Consider the following 18,225-nt stretch of genomic DNA (forward strand, 5'->3'; position numbering starts at 1 on the left):
TGGGGTGCTGTGTGTGCATTAATGAGGAAAAAAAAATGGACTTAAATGATTTTAGTAAATGGCTGCAATATAACGAAGAGTGAAAAATTTAAGGGGGTCTGAATACTTTCCGTACCTACTGTAACCCTTGGAAAATGTTGTTCATCAATGTAAATATTATATGGGATACATTGATATTTTTTTTATTTCATTTGCTCATCTCTGATGTGTTACGGTACACAGGAGGCAGACACAAATGTAAACAGGTATTGGTAGTTTATTGACCAAAGTAGAGCATGAGATATCAGACAGGTGAGTAAACTGGATGCAGATGATGTTAGACTGGTAGTATGAGGAATAGTTACTGTCCTTTCCATTGCAGGTAGAGATACGTTGGAGCTTGGAGATCGCTGGAGTTACTTGGAGCTGACTGGAACACACCCACACAGCAGACGAGGCACACAGAGGGAAGGAGACACGCTGGAGACAGGTGAGTATGAGGAGTCCTTGAGGTAAGCATAACAGGAAGTATATGCGAATGAGACCGGACATGGAGTGCTGTGTGTGTGCTCTTTATGGTGCTGTTGATGAGTGAGGTGATGAGGTGCAGGTGGCGGTGATCAGTACTCTGGAGATGGCGTGCGTTGTGATTGGGTGATGTTGGAACCTGACGTGTCTGTGACATGATGGCCCAGGAAATTGTCAGATTAATCAAATCAGATTAGTTCAATGTATTTTGGGGTGGTTGACTGATAACCAGAGGATTGCTGGCTTGAGCCCTTGTGTCACTGAGCAAGATAACAGTTAAGCTCAGTTCAATACAGGAGTATTTTCCCTCAAGCAAAAGTTTATTATTATTATTATTATTTGTTTGTTTGTTTGTGTGTTTGTTTTCAACTAATCTGCAAGCTCTATTCTGATTGGCCGGTTTTACCCAATTTCAGGGTTTTATCAGAGCACCCTTGAATCAGAAAAGCTGCGTAACTGCTGTTTGACTCTTTAGACAAGGAACAAATCACTGACCAAGTTTGTAAGGTTAAAGGCATTGCTGAAAGTTGTCTGTACACCTGTTCTGGGAGGAGACTACTACTGTGCCATTATTTGGTTTAGCCCCTAAAGTATTAAGGATGTGGATGTCTGGTTCTGCAAGACAACATGGCTGCTTAATTTCACTACATCACATTTGGATATGTTGATGACAAAAGGAATCAACAGCACTGCTTCATATCAAGACAAGTGACAATGTATTCAGTTAACTTACAATGTGGCAAATCAGACAACATGAAAACATGGAGGCCACAATTCATTCAAGATATGAATAAATAACCAGATTTCAGATACTTTCATTGTATTCTCATTACTGCAGCTTCAGCGGCCAATTATGAGTCAGTGATCCAATTCTCAAGTGATCTAAGCCATTCGTTCTCCGAGAATAACAGTACAAACTCTGTTTCTCTCCTTGAGCCTGCAAAACATCTGTTTATATTCTTGAGCATTTGCATCATATCTTAGAGAGGTTAGAGGCTTTTGTACATTTGTTGGAAGGTGTCAGCAGTTCTTACTCTCATCCCCAAAAACTGATCTTCTCTCTTTCTTCAGATTCATAAGACTTTGTCACTGAAACAGAACACCTGGCAAATGCCGTCCTTTCCAGCTTTAAGAATGGATTTCATTAATCTGATTAATATAAGGAGAAAATGTGGGGGGTGTCCCTCAGCTGTGGAAACAATGATTAAAGTATGCGATTTGTTCAGAGAACATATATTCAGCTGAGGTATGAGAGCAGTCATTTTAAACAATACTTTCATCACTGTAATTAAAAACCTCTTTTCCTGATTTCCTAATGATGTGCAAACATTTGGTCAGCTCTCTCCCAAGCTATAGAGAGATGTGCACAGTAGAGTGCCAAGAAAGTATAGCCACTTTCAACAAAGCTCTATTTAGAAGTAGCAATACCAAAAACCTACAGGGAAGATTCGGTTGCTGTTGTACATGTGGCTGAGTAAGCAGACAGAGTTACGATTAGATACTGATGTGATTTAGTGGTGTTTTTTGGAATAGACATGCCATGAACAATTTCAGATTATTTGATATTTTAAGGTTACTTTTGAACGGTTGTAAAAGGAGAAGGGAGACATACTTTTTAAAGGCTTCATAAAGAGATCATAATATAAATCTGAGTCGAGCAGTTTAATCCAATTCTTCTAAAGAGATACGATCGCTTTATATGATGAACAGATTTAATTTAGTCTTTTATTCTCATATAAATACAGATCAATGTACATAGAGCACATTACAAATGGTAAATGGAAGATCAGTTTTTCTGTTCATCATATAAAGCAATCTTGTCTTTTGAATTAAACAGATCGAGTCTTCGTTTGTGTTTCGAAGTTGAACAAAAGTCTTATGGTTTGGAACGTCAGGAGGATGAACTAAAGTTTTAATGCCATATTGTCATTGTTCATCCTCATGCTGAACTTACCACAAAATAAGTGAAACAATGAATTCCTTTGTCTTCCAACCAAGCTGGTGACTACAGCTACAGATACAGAGAAACATAACAAAAGCTGATGTCATTCTGGGTAGCAGTTCCACTAAGATTCTCTTTGCTAACACTGGTGCATAGAGTCAAATCCCTGACATGTCAGGCTAGTGAATTTATTCGAGAAAAAAAAGAATTATGGTTTTAATCATTTCTCTGAAGCTGGAGCTGTGGAAAGCCTAGCCAGCCTATTGTCTGATTGTTGGAGCAGGGTGATGTTATGTCAGGCACCATGTCAAATTCTGCACTAACCACAAAAAGACACAGTCCCACTTCACGCAGTTTCAAGGTTAGGGTGTGACATATCTGACAGTATTTGCGGCAGGATATAAAGGACTTTGTAAAATATGTAAAATACGATGCCAGTGTATTTTTCAGCGCTGAAACATGGCCAAGGCAAATTTCTATGATGGGCCGAGAAATGTACTGTCAACTCTGTACGATATTATATTTCTGGTATATTAAAATATATCACAAATTGTGGACTGGTGGGGGGACTTTGATGTCCAAGACTGCTTTGAAATATCATTGTGTCTAATGACACTTTTAAAATGAATTTTACATTAAAATTGTAGTTTGTCTAAGAAATGAACAAGCACATCCAGATAAATAAGGGTCTTCACTTATTTATCTGGGTAATAAGACAATAATGCACATAGAAATATATTGCAGCTGGGAAGTCTTTAGAGAGCCGGTCTACAGTCAATGAGGTTCTTATTTAGTGGATTGTTTGGTGTACTGTCCAAGGTAGATGACGTCAACCATTAATAGCTTTGTTTTGAGAACACTGAATTTTAATTTTGAAGACATCTGTCTTACCTTCCGTGCTGCATGAAAGTTCTGATGAAAGAGAAGTATGCAGTCATAGTCAGTCTAAAAAGACTGTTGAGGGAATACATGGGAATATGTTCCCATAATTCCTTTCCTGGTGTGATTGTAACTCTTAAATGCTTACATGAGGAAATGTTTAAACTATTGAGAGAAATAGAGGGATTTTTGTTTTCTTTCAATCTATTATGTACAGTACAAGTTTATAATACTTAGTAAGACCCACTTTGTCCCTAGAAAAGCTTCAATTCTTAGTAGCTTGGATTCAGCAAGTTTCTGGAGACATTCCTCTCCAATTCTAGGGCAGAGTTGAAGTCAAGACTCGTCTCACCAAGACCCAGACCTGGACTGATACCAGTAACAGATCCCCTAAATCTAGACTGAGTCGCTAGACCTAGTCCAAGATCTGTCCGAGGACTAGGCACTCATTTAATGAACTGAAATTAGGAAAATGTATTTTTACAGTGGCTAAGCATCCATTCTTGCACATACTGAGCAGAGGTTGAGGTCACTAAATAAAAAATGACATAACTTTAACATCTCAAATGTATCTCCAGTAACACTTTAGTATGGGGAACAGTTCTAGTTCTAGTTGCCTATTGGCAGCTTATTAGTAATAAAGTACACATTACCTTATTCTGCATGACCATATTCTATATTCCAAAATCCTAGCCCATACCTGAACTTGAACGCTACAACAACTATTAATAAGCACTAAATTAAGAGATAATAGTGAATATGCATTCCCCATACAAATGTGTTACCATATCTCCTACACAGAAATGAGGTTACATGAACATCAAACTTATGCTTAAGTCTCCTGTTTCTCACATTTTTCTGAGAAAAATACACCCTCACATCTCTTAAGTTTTAAAAGAGATCTCAACTTTACAAACTTTGCACCAAGACAAATGTCTCAATATGAACTTAATACTATATTAAGATATACATTTCACATTTCTTAATACTACCATATAACATTGAATAATAATCAAATTATTTAAGGATTGAAGTATAAGCCACCATAACTTTGCTTTTTAGAAAAGAAAGCTCCAGGCTGTATTAAGACTTGTAAGAACTAAAAACTGTCATATGCATATAAAATGCATAGCTCTATTCTCTAACTGTATGATAACAATTTAACTCTAAACTCTAACCCTGTTTCCTTATCATTTCACTTTTAATATAGACTTAAACACCAGTTTCAAGATCAGTGTTTTGGTTTTACTTCATTTAGTATCTTTCATGTAGTATCATTCATCCACAACATACACAGCTGTCTTAACCCGAAGTGACTCTGGTTAACTCCAAATAAATTCCAGCTGTTCTTGTAGGATTTTTCTGACAACTTGGTTGCATGCTACTACACTGTAAAAAAAATGATTTTTTTGGTGAAGTAAATACTACAGAAAATGTTTACATGAAAAGTTAGTTCAGGCAAGAATAAAAAAAATATATATATATATGTAAATTCTATATTAGTACTCAGTTTAAGCTTGTAGAAATTAAAGCGTAAATATCAACAATATAAAGTTAAGTAAAACTATCTTTTCTGATACTGGTGTTTCCATCATGCACTGGGCCTTGAAAAATTAATTAGGTTGATTTTTCGCTGTTTTCCAGCTGTATTTATGCTGTTTTATCATTGCTTTTGTGGTTATGTTTAGTAACTTGCCATTTTGTGACATTTGGAGTTCATTTTGTACTCAAAATGGCACATTCACACTAAAAAAAATATCCATCGAATGTTACCGTCATTGTGTATTTTGTACCAAGTATTGAGGTCTCTGTGTTCAGGTGCTACATTATACTTCTAAAATATGTTTAAACAATATATATTGTATTCTTTACTTACTTTACTTTAAAAGTATATTGTTTGAGTAAAACTTCATCTAAGTAGTAGTTACTCAGCCTTTTAGCATGCTGGCAATATTAAAATTACCAAATAAAATTATTAATTTCTTTGTTAATTTTACTAAACTTAGTTAAGTAGAGTTTATTTAATTCCATATGTAAAATTGACTTAAATATGTGTGCAAAAACTTGTAAAAGTCAATTTTACATATTGTTTTTTTCAGTGATGGTCTCGTGTGTAAAAAATGCAATAAATCATAATAAATTTATAAGCATAACTTAAGTCAAATTTACAAACAAAGAGTCAATAAAATTTACTGGGAATTCCTAAGTAAACTTAACTTAAACATTTCTAATTAAAGCTACTAATAATTATGTTTAGGTTTTTTACTTGGCAAATTTTGTAAATTTACTAGCCTTTTCTAAGTGAAAGCAAATCCTACTCCAATTTATTTATTTATTTTTTTTTTTCAGTGTACAAGAGCCATGGGCCACAAAGAGCTTACAAAGCATGAATGGGTTCTCATTGTTGAAATGCATAGCTCAGGTGAGGGCAACAAAAATTCACAAGGCATTGGATGTACTATGGAACACAAAGAAGACAGTCATCAACACATGGAGAAAGTACGGCACAACATTTACATATCAAGAACAGGGTGTCCCTTTAAAATTGATGAGAAGACAAAGAGAAAATTGGTCAGGGAGGCTGTCAAGAGGCCTACAGCAACATTAAAAGAGTTGCAGCTCTTTCTGAACAGAATAATGGGGGAAACACGTCCACAACAGTAAGACAAGACTGAACAAAGAACTCAACAAAACAGTCAAAAGGGTGTTTTCACAGCAATACCATAAAACCATTTAGAACCACCGGTTCTAAAGAACATTTTAATAATCTGAAGATCCCTTTTCCACTTTAAAGAACCTTTTGTACAGTGAAATGATTCCATGGATGTTAAAGGTTCTTCATAGAATCATAAATGCCAATAAAGAACCTTTATTTTTAAGAGTGTAACCAATGATACAATGAGTTTTAGAACTACTACACAATTCCTTCCACTAATAAATAACTGTTTTAAAAGCGGTCACTTTTTCCATCATATGTCAGTAGTTCTCAGTGGATTTTGTCAATAAAAGTTACGTTTTGTGATTGCTTCTTGATATAAAGGACATTTCCCTTGGCCTTTCAGACGTGCAGAAATGTGCCTGTTAAACTGTGCAAGCTTGAGCCACTTTTCCACATCATCTCCAGAATCAATAAAGTCCTAGGTTGCACAGGCCAGCAGCTGTTCTGATGAATTAAAGGATGTTATAAAATATTATTGTGCCCATTATTATGTCCATTTGGTCTTCTCATAAGAGGTCAAAACGCCAAGACACAGGTACCTTGCCAAAAGTGATAAAATTCCCAAATGAATCTAAATTAATATTTCCTGCATAATACTGAATGAGGCAATAAGGAATAAGCAAAGCATTGAAAGGAAGAGGAGTTACTGCTTAGATAAGCCATGAAAGAAAGGATGGTTCTACCTACTACTGATACTTAGTACACAATTACATTTCATGTAACCTTAGATACCAAATACTACATAGCATCTTTTAATATTACTACAGAAAAGTGCCTTTTTTATCAATGTATGTAGTTTAAAATGCTATTGTACAACAACAACAAAAGATTTTGACTATTTCCATTTTCTACAGTCCAGTGCACACTGTACACTATAAACTGGCCAAGTGTCTTCAAGTTTTTTTTTTTGTTTTTTTTTTTAGAAGTTAGCAGGCTGTTACAATGAACGCTTCTGAGAGAGAGAGAGAGAACAGCTGGATTTGCCAAAGTCTGCAAGGGTTGTGGCATCATGTTTTAATAAAATAGTTTTACAAAAAAAAAAAAAAAAAAGAAAAGAAATTGCAAATAGCTTGTGTATTAAAGTGTGCCAACAAATTTCTTTAATAACCGTATATTCTGCTTTGTTTTAAGAGTTATGTCTCTCAAATATTCAGCACTTATTACCTCTACATGGACGGAAACTCTGACCAAAGTCAACACACAGTTTCCACTAACATTTAAATGATTCTCCACTTCGTTGCAGAGCAAGAACCCATATGAACCATTTTAAAAGTAAGAGGAGTAACAAAAAGTGGTATTATTTTCTCTTATTAAGTTTTTACTGTCATAATTCATTACATTTATATGGCACTTTTCTGGGTACTCAAAGCGCTTTACATATGGAAGGGGGAATCTCCTCAACCACCACCAATGTGCAGCATCCACCTGGATGATGCAACGGCAGCCATATTGCACCAGAATGCTCACCACACACCAGCTCTGTACTTGTACTCTGCATAATGACAATAAAGTTGAATCTGATCTGATTACTGGTGAAGAGGAGAGAAAGTGATGAAGCCAATCTGTATATGGAGATGTTAGGATGCCATGATGGAGAGAGGCCAATTGGCCAATTTGTCCAGGATGCCGGGGTTAAACCGCTACTCGTTTTTCAAAGGACATCCTGGGATTTTTAACGACCACAGAGAGTCACGACTTTGGTTTAACATCTCATCCGAACTATGGTACTTTTTGACAGTATAGTGTCCCCATCACTATACTGGGGCGTTAGGACCCACACAGACCACAGGGTGAGCACCCCCTGCTGGCCTCATTAACACCTCTTCCAGCAGCAACCTACTTTTCCCAGGAGTTCTCCCATCAAGGTACTGACCAGGCTCAACCTTGCTTAGCTTCAGTCTTGGGCTACAGGGTGATATGGCTGTTACTTTGGATTATCTATGATCCTTTATATAGGATCCTCTGCATTTCATATGCTGCGCACTCCCTTTAGTTTACTTGAAAAAAGATCACACAAACTTGCTAATACATAATGTTTGATTTAACTCACCGTGACCACTAGACACCACACTGACAGATGGATATGTAGTTTACTGTCAAAATTCAGGGAACACAAAAGAGAGAGTCATTACCAACTAGCAATTTACCCATGAGCATAACACCCCCTCATATATAGTATAAAGTTACTGGCAGCTTTAGCAGAGGATGAAGACAGACTGAGTGTGGTTAGTAATGACATGTCTCACAGAGGATTCTTCATTGCTCAGAGAGTGAGGGAAACACCTGTGCAAATGGAGGAATTTAAAACAGTTACAGTCATCATCCTTCTCCAAACTGCTCTGGTGCAATGACGCTCCATGATGCTCTTCCAAGTTCCAGAGTTGTCATAAAGAGGAAATCCCACACCAGCTACTGCTTCCAAACTGATCTTGATTAGATTTTCAGACGTAGTGAAAAACTTTTGGGTCAAGCTGAAGTTGGAACAGTATGTGATTTTTTTCCCTTTATAATAGATTCAGCACCTCTAATTTCAAGGCCATAACCATGTTTTAAACATTGGGGCAGACCAAACCAAATAGGGAGTGGTAATGGTCATATGGATATTACTGTTGGTCATTTAACATTTATAATGTAAAACAGTTGTCTTATATGTGTATCTGCTTACATCTTCCCTTTAATACTGAAGAATGGTGTTGGAATTCACACTGAGCTTTATTAAACAGTAAAGCCTGGCCTCTTTGATTTAATTTGCTATCTCATTTATTTTGACACTATCAAGTGCTTTTAGACTGCTAAAGGAGACCAGACTTTAAAAAAAAAAAAAATGTGTCATGTTACCAACAAAAATACTGGTGTGTAGTGCAGTGCAGCATGAAAAATATCAAATATTTCAGGGTTATTTTTGATTGTTAGGGAAGGGGGGGACTTGTCCTTCTCAATGTCTATAGTGGTTATGGACCTGCCTTATGTTATTCCATATTTTATGTTATATTATATAAGCGACTGAATTGCATATATTGTATCTAACATTTTCCATCAGTTACCCAAAACATGTCTGTCAGTGTAAGTGATATAGTGCCAGAAAGTATTGACCCCCCTCCCTCCCCCCCCACACACACACTATATACATAAGAAACTCCACCTAATTGTGATCAAATTTGTCACGTTTTGATGTGTGATGCAATGTTTTGATTTGATTGTGAGTGAATAAAGGCTTAAATTTATATACAGTTAAGTCGTATGAATGACCTAAATGTATGTACTTTTTGGTGTTCTGGACCTTGTTAAACTTCATTGTTTAGACCAGGGGTCTTCAAACGTGGTCCTGGAGGGCCACTATCCTGCAAAGTTTAGTTCCAACTTGCCTCAACACACCAGTCTGAAAGTTTTTAATATGCTTAATTTGAAATCTTGATTAGCTGGTTCATGTGTGTTTAATTGGTGTTGGAGTTAAACTCTGCAGGACAATGGTCCTCCAGGACAGAGTTTGGAGACCCCTGGTTTAGACAAAAACAGCTGAAATATTTTTTCTTCTGAGTTTCATTAGGAAAGAAAATTAGTATGATGACAGAATATTGTTTTTCACCTGGCCCCAGCAGTGCAATGTGATTGAGCAGCACAATGTGAGTGCAAAGAATTATTACTTTGGGAAATATTTTGGCAAATGATATCCCTTTTTCATATTTAATTTATCACTTTTGGAATTTCATAATATCTCGCATACTTTATCTGCATTATTTTCCTATCGTTTAAAGGTGCCGTAGAACGTCTTTTTAAAAGATGTAATATAAGTTTAAGGTGTCCCTTGAATGTGTCTGTGAAGTTTCAGCTCAAAATACCCCATATATTTTTTTATTCATTTTTTTAACTGCCTATTATGGGGCATCATTAAATATGCGCCGATTCAGGCTGCGGCCCCTTTAAATTCTTGTGCTTCCCACCCCCGGAGCTCGCGCTTGCCTTAAACAGCATAAACAAAGTTCACACAGCTAATATAACCCTCAAAATGGATCTTTACAAAGGTTTTGTCATGCAGCATGTCTAATCGCGTAAGTGTGATATTTATTTGGATGTTTACATTTGATTCTGAATGAGTTTGATAGTGCTCTGTGGCTAAAGCTAACATTACACACTGTTGGAGAGATTTATAAAGAATGAAGTTGTGTTTATGAATTATACAGACTGCAAGTGTTTAAAAGATGAAATTAACGACAGTCTTGTCTCCGTGAATACAGTAAGAAACGATGGTAACTTTAACCATATTTAACAGTACATTGGATCATGTCAGTTATTATTGCTCCATCTGCCATTTTTTGCTATTGTCCTTGCTTGCTTAGCTAGTCTGATGATTCAGCTGTGCACATCCAGATGTCCTGCCCTTGTGTAATACCTTGAACATGAGCTGGCATATGCAAATATTGGGGGCATACATATTAATGATCCCGACTGTTACGTAACAGTCGGTGTTATGTTGAGATTTGCCTGTTCTTCGGAGGTCTTTTAAACAAATGAGATTTATATAGGAAGGAGGAAACAATGGAGTTTGAGACTCACTGTATGTCATTTCCATGTACTGAACTCTTGTTATTTAACTATGCCAAGGTAAATTCAATTTTTAATTCTAGGGCACCTTTAACAGATAATCTAAAGTACTTAATTCACACATAATTATTGTTTTACAGGGCTACAGTTTATTTTGTCCCATATATCAGGAATAAGTCAGTAGGAAGATATTATAGCTCCTGAGGTATAAAATATGAAGTATGCCATGCTGAGCAACAAAAATCAAATATTTTAAGTCACAAACCTAGAAAATTCCAAATCATTGTCTTTGGTCAAATCAAAGCACCTTGCAAACATGTAGAACTGTACACCCTTACTTAGCTCTTGCCATTTTTGTATGCAGTATGAACCAGACACTTAGTGGATGGTAGTGTGCAGCCTGCTGGCATGCTGTCTAAGGCTGAGAAATAAGCAGTTTTAATTGTTCAAAGTTCAAAGACAAAGTGGGCTTGGTGTGTGGTTGTTACAAGTGAGGCTCCTGCACTTCCTCCCCCACACCACCAGAGGGAGCCCTCACCAGAATACTGACTCTTTACCATTTGGACTACATTTCCCATAGGCCCTCATTCCTGGGACTGATTGCGCACACACCTGCACCACATCACACTCACATGCTATTTAAGCAGCACACACATTGTGAAGTCTTGAGTTGCCCCGGTGATCTATTCTGAGGATTTTTTGTGGATTGCCTGCCTGCCCTGACCCTCACCTGTTTATTGGACTGTGTTTGTTTGCTGCCTGCCCTGATCCTTGCCTGTATACTGAACTCTGTCTACCTGCCGCCTGCCTCGACCTCTGCCTGTTCCTGTTTACGTCTCTGCCTCTGCCCTTTCCTTGTTGTGATTGCTCTTAATAAAAACTGCAAATGGATCCCCGCTCTGTTGACCGTTCATTACAGTGGTGTTCAAAGTGATTTTCTTAGCCATTTTACTGACTCTGGAGGTGTGAAGATATTGGAGGTTGCAAGGGGAACCAATAATCCCCCAGCAATCCTGACTGTCCATTGTAGGCTTCTGATGTCTGATTTTGTAGCTGAACCAAACCAGACAGTTATAAATGAACACAGAACCGACTCAATGACAGCAAGTAGAACTGTGTCAACAGCTTCTGTGCCAGGTTGAACTTCCTCATGGCAAGGAAGTACAACCTCTGCTGGGTCTTTTTCACTTAGAGTCTATGTGAGTGTCCCACTTCAGAGTGATGCCCCGGAACCTGAAGGACTCCACTGCTGCCATGGTATGGTTCATGATGTGGGATGTGCTGGGGGGTTTCTCCTGAAGTCCACTATCTGTTTTGTTTTGAACATGTTTCTGTTTTGAAAATGTTCAGCTCAAGATTATGACTGCAACCTCCAGTCTGTAAGCAGACTCATCACCATTTTGGAAGTGACAAAAAAATCGAAAGTTTCCAAAGTCTCACTAGCTGCTGCCTCTCTGTTAGGTGATCCTCTGACAGATTGGGGTTGGCACAGAGAGCTGGGTCAATTTAGCTGAGAGCAGATCAGGCATGATGGTATTGAAAGCCAAACTGAAGTCCACAAATAAGATCCTTGCACAAGTCGCAGGTCTGTTGAGATGTTACAGGATGTAGTACAGTCCCATGTTGACTGCATCATCTACAGACCTGTTTGCTCAGTAAGGAAAATGAAGAGTATCCAGCAGATTTTGCAGTGTATGGACTGGTAGATCTAAATGTGAACTTGATATCACTGTTCCTGTTGCCTAAGCTTATAAAGTTTGAGAAAACTTAAAATATTTAAGAAGAACTCAAATTTCTCCCTGATTTAATCTGTGCAGGGTAGGATAGACTGGGATAGACTCCAACATCACCGCGACCATACATAGGACAAGCGGTTTGCAAAATGTATGGATGGATGGCTCCCTGATTTACAGAATCAGTTATTCAGCTATTTTCCTACTGCTTATCTGTGACAGAGTAGCACTGGCAGCAGGCTAAGAAGGGCAGCCCACATGTCCTTTTTTCCCCGGCAACTTCCTCCATATATTCTTTGACAACCTAAGACAATTCCAGGCCTGCAGGGAGATATAATTACTGAAGTGCATCTTGGGTCTAACACAGGGTCTCTACCCAGTTGGGCATGTCCAGAGCACCCCTACAGATAAACAGATATCTGTACTATGCATCCTGACTCTCAGGGGTATCCCAGATAGCCTGGGACAAAAGCTTATCTCAGCCTCTTACTCTTTCGGTTATTACCGAAAGCTCATGTCCATGGGTTAAGGCTAGAATATAGATTGACTGGTAAAATAATGCTTCACACTCAGGCTCAACTCCCCTGCTTAGTAGCTCTTGTGGCAGGTTGAATTTCCTCAACTAAGGAAGTACAATTTCTGCTAGGACTTTTTCACAAAAGCTGATCCACTATTGGACCAGTATAAGCCAGGGCTAACAAGGGCCAATAGCCAGGGCCAACAGCCTCGAACCTCAAGCTGTGATGCCAATATTAAACTACGTTTCCACTGCCGGACCAGTAGCCCATTAGCACTACCCTAAAATCCTCCCAGCTAGAACAAACAACAACCCCACCATTTCACCAGCAAGGTTAATCAGACTAAAAACTAGATGATCGCAAAACAAACATGACAAGCAGTAATTTGTTTGCTTCTTTTGGTCTTTAAGACATTGTTATTTGACTAATGTTTTATGATAAAAAATGTTACGTATGTATACATAACCTTTATCATCACATTTAAATGTATAAATAATAAATTTCTGCCTCATATAGTGATCAAAATCAACTTTGGATCACAATCTGAAGTTATTTCAAACTGAAAATGAGTTTTGAGCTGAAAAATTGGGTCCCACTTTATATTAAGTGGCCTTAACTACTGTGTAGTTACATTTAAATGAAAAATTTGATTCAATGCACTTATTGTTTACATACTGTTTACATGTTTTTACATTTTACTTTCATTTTAAAAACACCTGCATTTAATTACATCTGTAATTAATTTCTGTAATTACATTTATAATTACACTATTGACCCATCCCTTACACCTTACCCTTACCCTTAAACCTACCCATACCACCAAAGCTTTCCCTTACCTTACCCGTATCCCACCTCAATGTTTTGCAATTCAATATGAACCCAATGAGTACATTGTACTTATTTTTGATGTAAGTACATAGTAGTTAAGGCTAAGTTAAGGTCACTTAATATAAAGTGGGACCAAAAATTGTATTAAATAATACACATTGATGTTAGCTGGTAGCTACATATGGGAAAAATGCCATTTGGCAAAAGGCTTTAGGCTCAATGCTAGAGAGACAAAAATTAATTAACCAACTTCTGAATCTCTGGCCCAGAGAGGCAGAAAACACACAGACACATTTGAAACAAGTTATTGTTTTACCTTGTGGTGCTTCAGGAGATCAGCATCCCACAGCAATTTGAGATCAAATCTGTTGCAACAGCTTTCAGCTCCTTTCCCTACTGCATTGTTAAGACCCTAATATACTTAAAGCGAAGTTCTCGAACTCCCAAAATGAACTCCAAACAAACTTTGTTTCGGCCTGATTTTGTTCGAAATAATGTCACATCAGTTTGTTCTTCGATTTGGTTTGAAGTATGTCGGGGCCTTTACCCAGCACAACTGGTAGAAGAAGTTACCAACACAGGTTCCCACTTCATCAAGGATTAGTTGGACCCAGAGATAAAAGACAATTGCCAGACAGCACTGGTGGAAGGTAAAAACGGTGACATCATTATCTCATTGGCCAAAAGCTGACCCCCCCAGCAGTTAGCAGTTAACACATTGTGTTCACCCAGTCCCTCATTCCTGAGACCAAGGTGTCGATGACCATAAAATCCCCAGGTTCATCAACCCGGTTTTGGCTAGTTCACTGAGCCATATTGAAGGCAAAACAGGAAACAGGAAAAGCCCTAAAGAAAATCACTGCATACATATTAAAGCTACTAAAATGGACTGAAAACTGCAAGGAACACATCCTATTCACATTTTTATTCATTCAGGGAACTGTGCACACACAGTAGAACTCACACCTGGAACAGCAACCAACATAAGTTCACCCACTGACACAGAAATTAACAACTGGTTGATGCTTTAACTAATACACAGCAACTCTGGACTTTATGAATTCAGAACGCTGCTCTAAGGACTTTGAAAGAGGTTTGAAAAAAAAAAAATGCATTTCTAAAGTTCCAAATACACAATTTTTTTAACTGTGTACTGGACAATGCAAATGAGTTGCACAGAATGCAAAGGTGGGCCGTGATGGGCAGACAGAATTCTGCTACACAATTACACCACCACAGTAGGAAGGCTGAAGTTTGAAATCCATTCCCTGGCAGGAAGGGATAAGAGTAACCCCCAGATAGACACACCCTTGTTTCTGACCTGACTTTTGCAAGTGAACCTTCTCAACACGGATCTTCCAGCTGCAGGATTGCTTCTGCGGACAACTTCATTTTCAGCAATCAATGCCTGACCTTCACAACTCCTGTAGTTGCATCCTCCAGCCTGCAAAGGTCCCAATTCAGTCTCTTAACACTGCAAGTGGAAGAATACCCAGTGGAAGACTTCCCTCAATGCGGATTGATCACCCAATCTTTTGGAACATAAATATAAACTTACCAATCCTCTTTCCAAAAGGCCTTGGCATTATGTTGATGTTTAAATGTGAGATTGCTATTGGTGTAGAGATCTCTACACCAATGTTTATATAGGGTCAGCTTATAACAGATAGACATGTTAGACATGTTATCTGTGTTCAAAGTTAATGCCCATTTAGTATTCATAACATCTTCCAGAGAGACCACAACTGACTTCCCCATAAGACTGCTAATTACTAGTTCATTGCTTTGTCCAACCTGACTGTTATTAATCCATTGACATTTGTTTATGTAGCATTTGGTAGCTTTCATTTTGATTATTGATTCATTTATTGCTTAGTAGTTAGTCATACTTCTAATATTGTTTATCATGTGTGATATTTAAGGCTGATTTATACTTCTGCATTGGGCCTACGCCGGAGCCTCTGTGCCATAGGCTATACATCTGTTTTCATTTATACTTCTGCATCGTTGTCTGCGTTGACATGCATGCAGACCACTAGTGGGCAGTGTCCGCAGTCATGTTGAGTATCAAGGCAAAAGCCGAAGAAGCAGCTTGTCATGTATGCTGTCAGAGAAGCTTACAAATAGAAGCAGCAGAGAAGCGGCAAATAGGTAGCAACTTTTGTTTCAATATGACTGCATGTGTCCCCTGAAACAGAAATTTTTTTTCACTCCTATGGATGTTGAAAACACTTGCTCTTCTTCAAGTGCCAGTTTTTTGACCCGTAGGAGGGATTCTAGTAGATCAATCACAGCATTTGCAGTAGAGAGGCAGAGTCTCTCAGAAGTAAAGATGGTCAGAGGCTCTCCAATCTGTGAATGGGTGCATAAAAAGATTGTGGAATACTTTAAAAACAATGTTTCTCAACGTCAAATTGCAAAGGCTTTGCAAATCTCATCATCTACAGTGCATAACATCATCACAAGATTCAGAGAAACTGGAGAAATCTCTGTGCATAAGGGACAAGACCTAAGACCAGGGGGCATATTACAGAAAGATCTTAACTACAGAATCCTATCTTATCTGTTTGGTAACCATGGTAATTTCAGTTAGGACCTCATTTAGGACAAACGCTATTACAGAATGTCATTTCTTAAGTGCATAATCGTATCTTAACTATGGATAGGAAACGAGTATTACAGAAGCATCCTAACTCGACAAAAAATCCTAAAAGCTGTCTTAACTTTAGGATAACCCCACTGGTGTCTTAACTTCAAACCTATTTAAAATTCAATGGTAAAAATCACAGTACAAAAGCCTTTTTTGAGAATGGTGTTACATTTATTAATTTTACAAGAGGAAGAGCAGCGATGTTTAATGGTGGAGAGACTTTTGAAGGACCCAGAGGATGTGCTGCGCTTTAATGATAAAATATTTCCTTATCTTCTTGAGTGAGCGAAGGTGAAAACTTGCTGAATAAAACAGGCTTTTTAACTATGACGAGCAGGGCGCGCGAGAGCCATGAGAGAACGGCGCGCGTGATAATGAGCGTCAGCTGCGCGTTTCATTGGTCTTGCGTCGTTCTCTCACGGCTCTCGCTCTGCTCGTCACATTAACGTTACCTTTTCAACGGAACTTTGAGTCTCTGCCGCACTGGAATTAAAAGCGCGTCGTTGTTTCTTCATTTTGATTTTAGGTTTACCTCAGAAGCGGTTTGCGTGTCTTTGGTTGCTTGGTAACAGACCTGACAGTTGATTACCGAACTCGATGGAGCGGTTTAAGATTTCTTAACTACAGATAAGATGAGATTTTGTAAGATAGGATAAGAGTCCTAAATCAAGTTAAGATTTGCTTCTGTAATACGAATTTGTGAAAAATCCTAAATTAACTTATCGTATCTTAAGTTAAGACCTAAGATAGAAATGTTCTGTAATACGCCCCCAGGGGCATCCAATGAAGGTTTTCAGGCCCTCAGACGACACTGCATCACTCATCGGCATGATTGTGTCAATGAGGAATACATCAAGAAACCACTGTCGGTAAACACAATCCGCCATGCCATCTGCAGATGCCAACTAAAGCTCTATAATGCAAAAAGGAAGCCACTGTCACGGTTCGCAGATCCACTGTGTCATTCTGTTGTCTGTGTGTGGGTTGTGGGGTGTGTCACCTGATTGTTCTGTGTGGGCGTCGCCGCTGATTACTGATCAGCGGCAGCTGTGGCTTATTAGACCTTGCCTATTTAACGCCTTGTCTTTCGTCTCATGTTTGTCAGATCGTTGTTGTTGTAGTCCTGGTGTTGTCCCGTTGTTCTCGTGTTTCTTGTTCCTGGATTGGATTCTAGTCGCTGTTCCCTGTTCCTGTCTGTCTCGTTGGATTTCTCGTTCTGGATTTCATGCACGGATACTCACACGGACACACGGACTCACCATTCAGGACCATCATTCATAACAGACACTTCATCGCCCATCGAAGTCCCTGTGTTACCCCTCTCCTGCTGTCTGTGTTGCTGTTGTGTGTTTGTCATCTTCTTACCTGGCGTGAAGCTCTATTAAAGAGATATTAACTTGCATTTGTATCCAGTCTTCTTTTCCGTGACAGCCATATGTGAACATGGTCCAGAAGCACCGTCATGTCCTGTGGGCCAAGGCTCATTTAAAATGAACTGTTTCAAAGTGGAAAAGAGTTCTATGGTCAGACAAGTCCAAATTTGACATTCTTGTCTTGTGATTAAAGAGGAGGGAGACCTTCCAGCGTGTTATAAGCATTCAATTCAAAAGCCAGCATCTCTGATGGTATGGGGGTGCATAAGTGCATACAGTATGGGCAGCTTGCGTGTTTTGGAAGGCACTATGAATGCTGAACTATTTTGAGACCTGTAGCAGGCATCAAATTTGATGGTGTTTTGAGCCATCGTACAGTCTATATTTCACAGCATTATGAGAAATAGTGTCACGGTTCATTAATCCGCTGTCTCATTCTGGTGTCTGTGTGATGGTGTGGGTGTGTCACCTGATTGTTTTGTGTGGGCGTCGCCGCTGATTGTTGATCAGCGGCAGCTGTGAGCAATTACCAT

This window comes from Chanodichthys erythropterus, chromosome 17 (genome assembly GCF_024489055.1).
Source record: "Chanodichthys erythropterus isolate Z2021 chromosome 17, ASM2448905v1, whole genome shotgun sequence".
Taxonomy (NCBI): Eukaryota; Metazoa; Chordata; class Actinopteri; order Cypriniformes; family Xenocyprididae; genus Chanodichthys; species Chanodichthys erythropterus.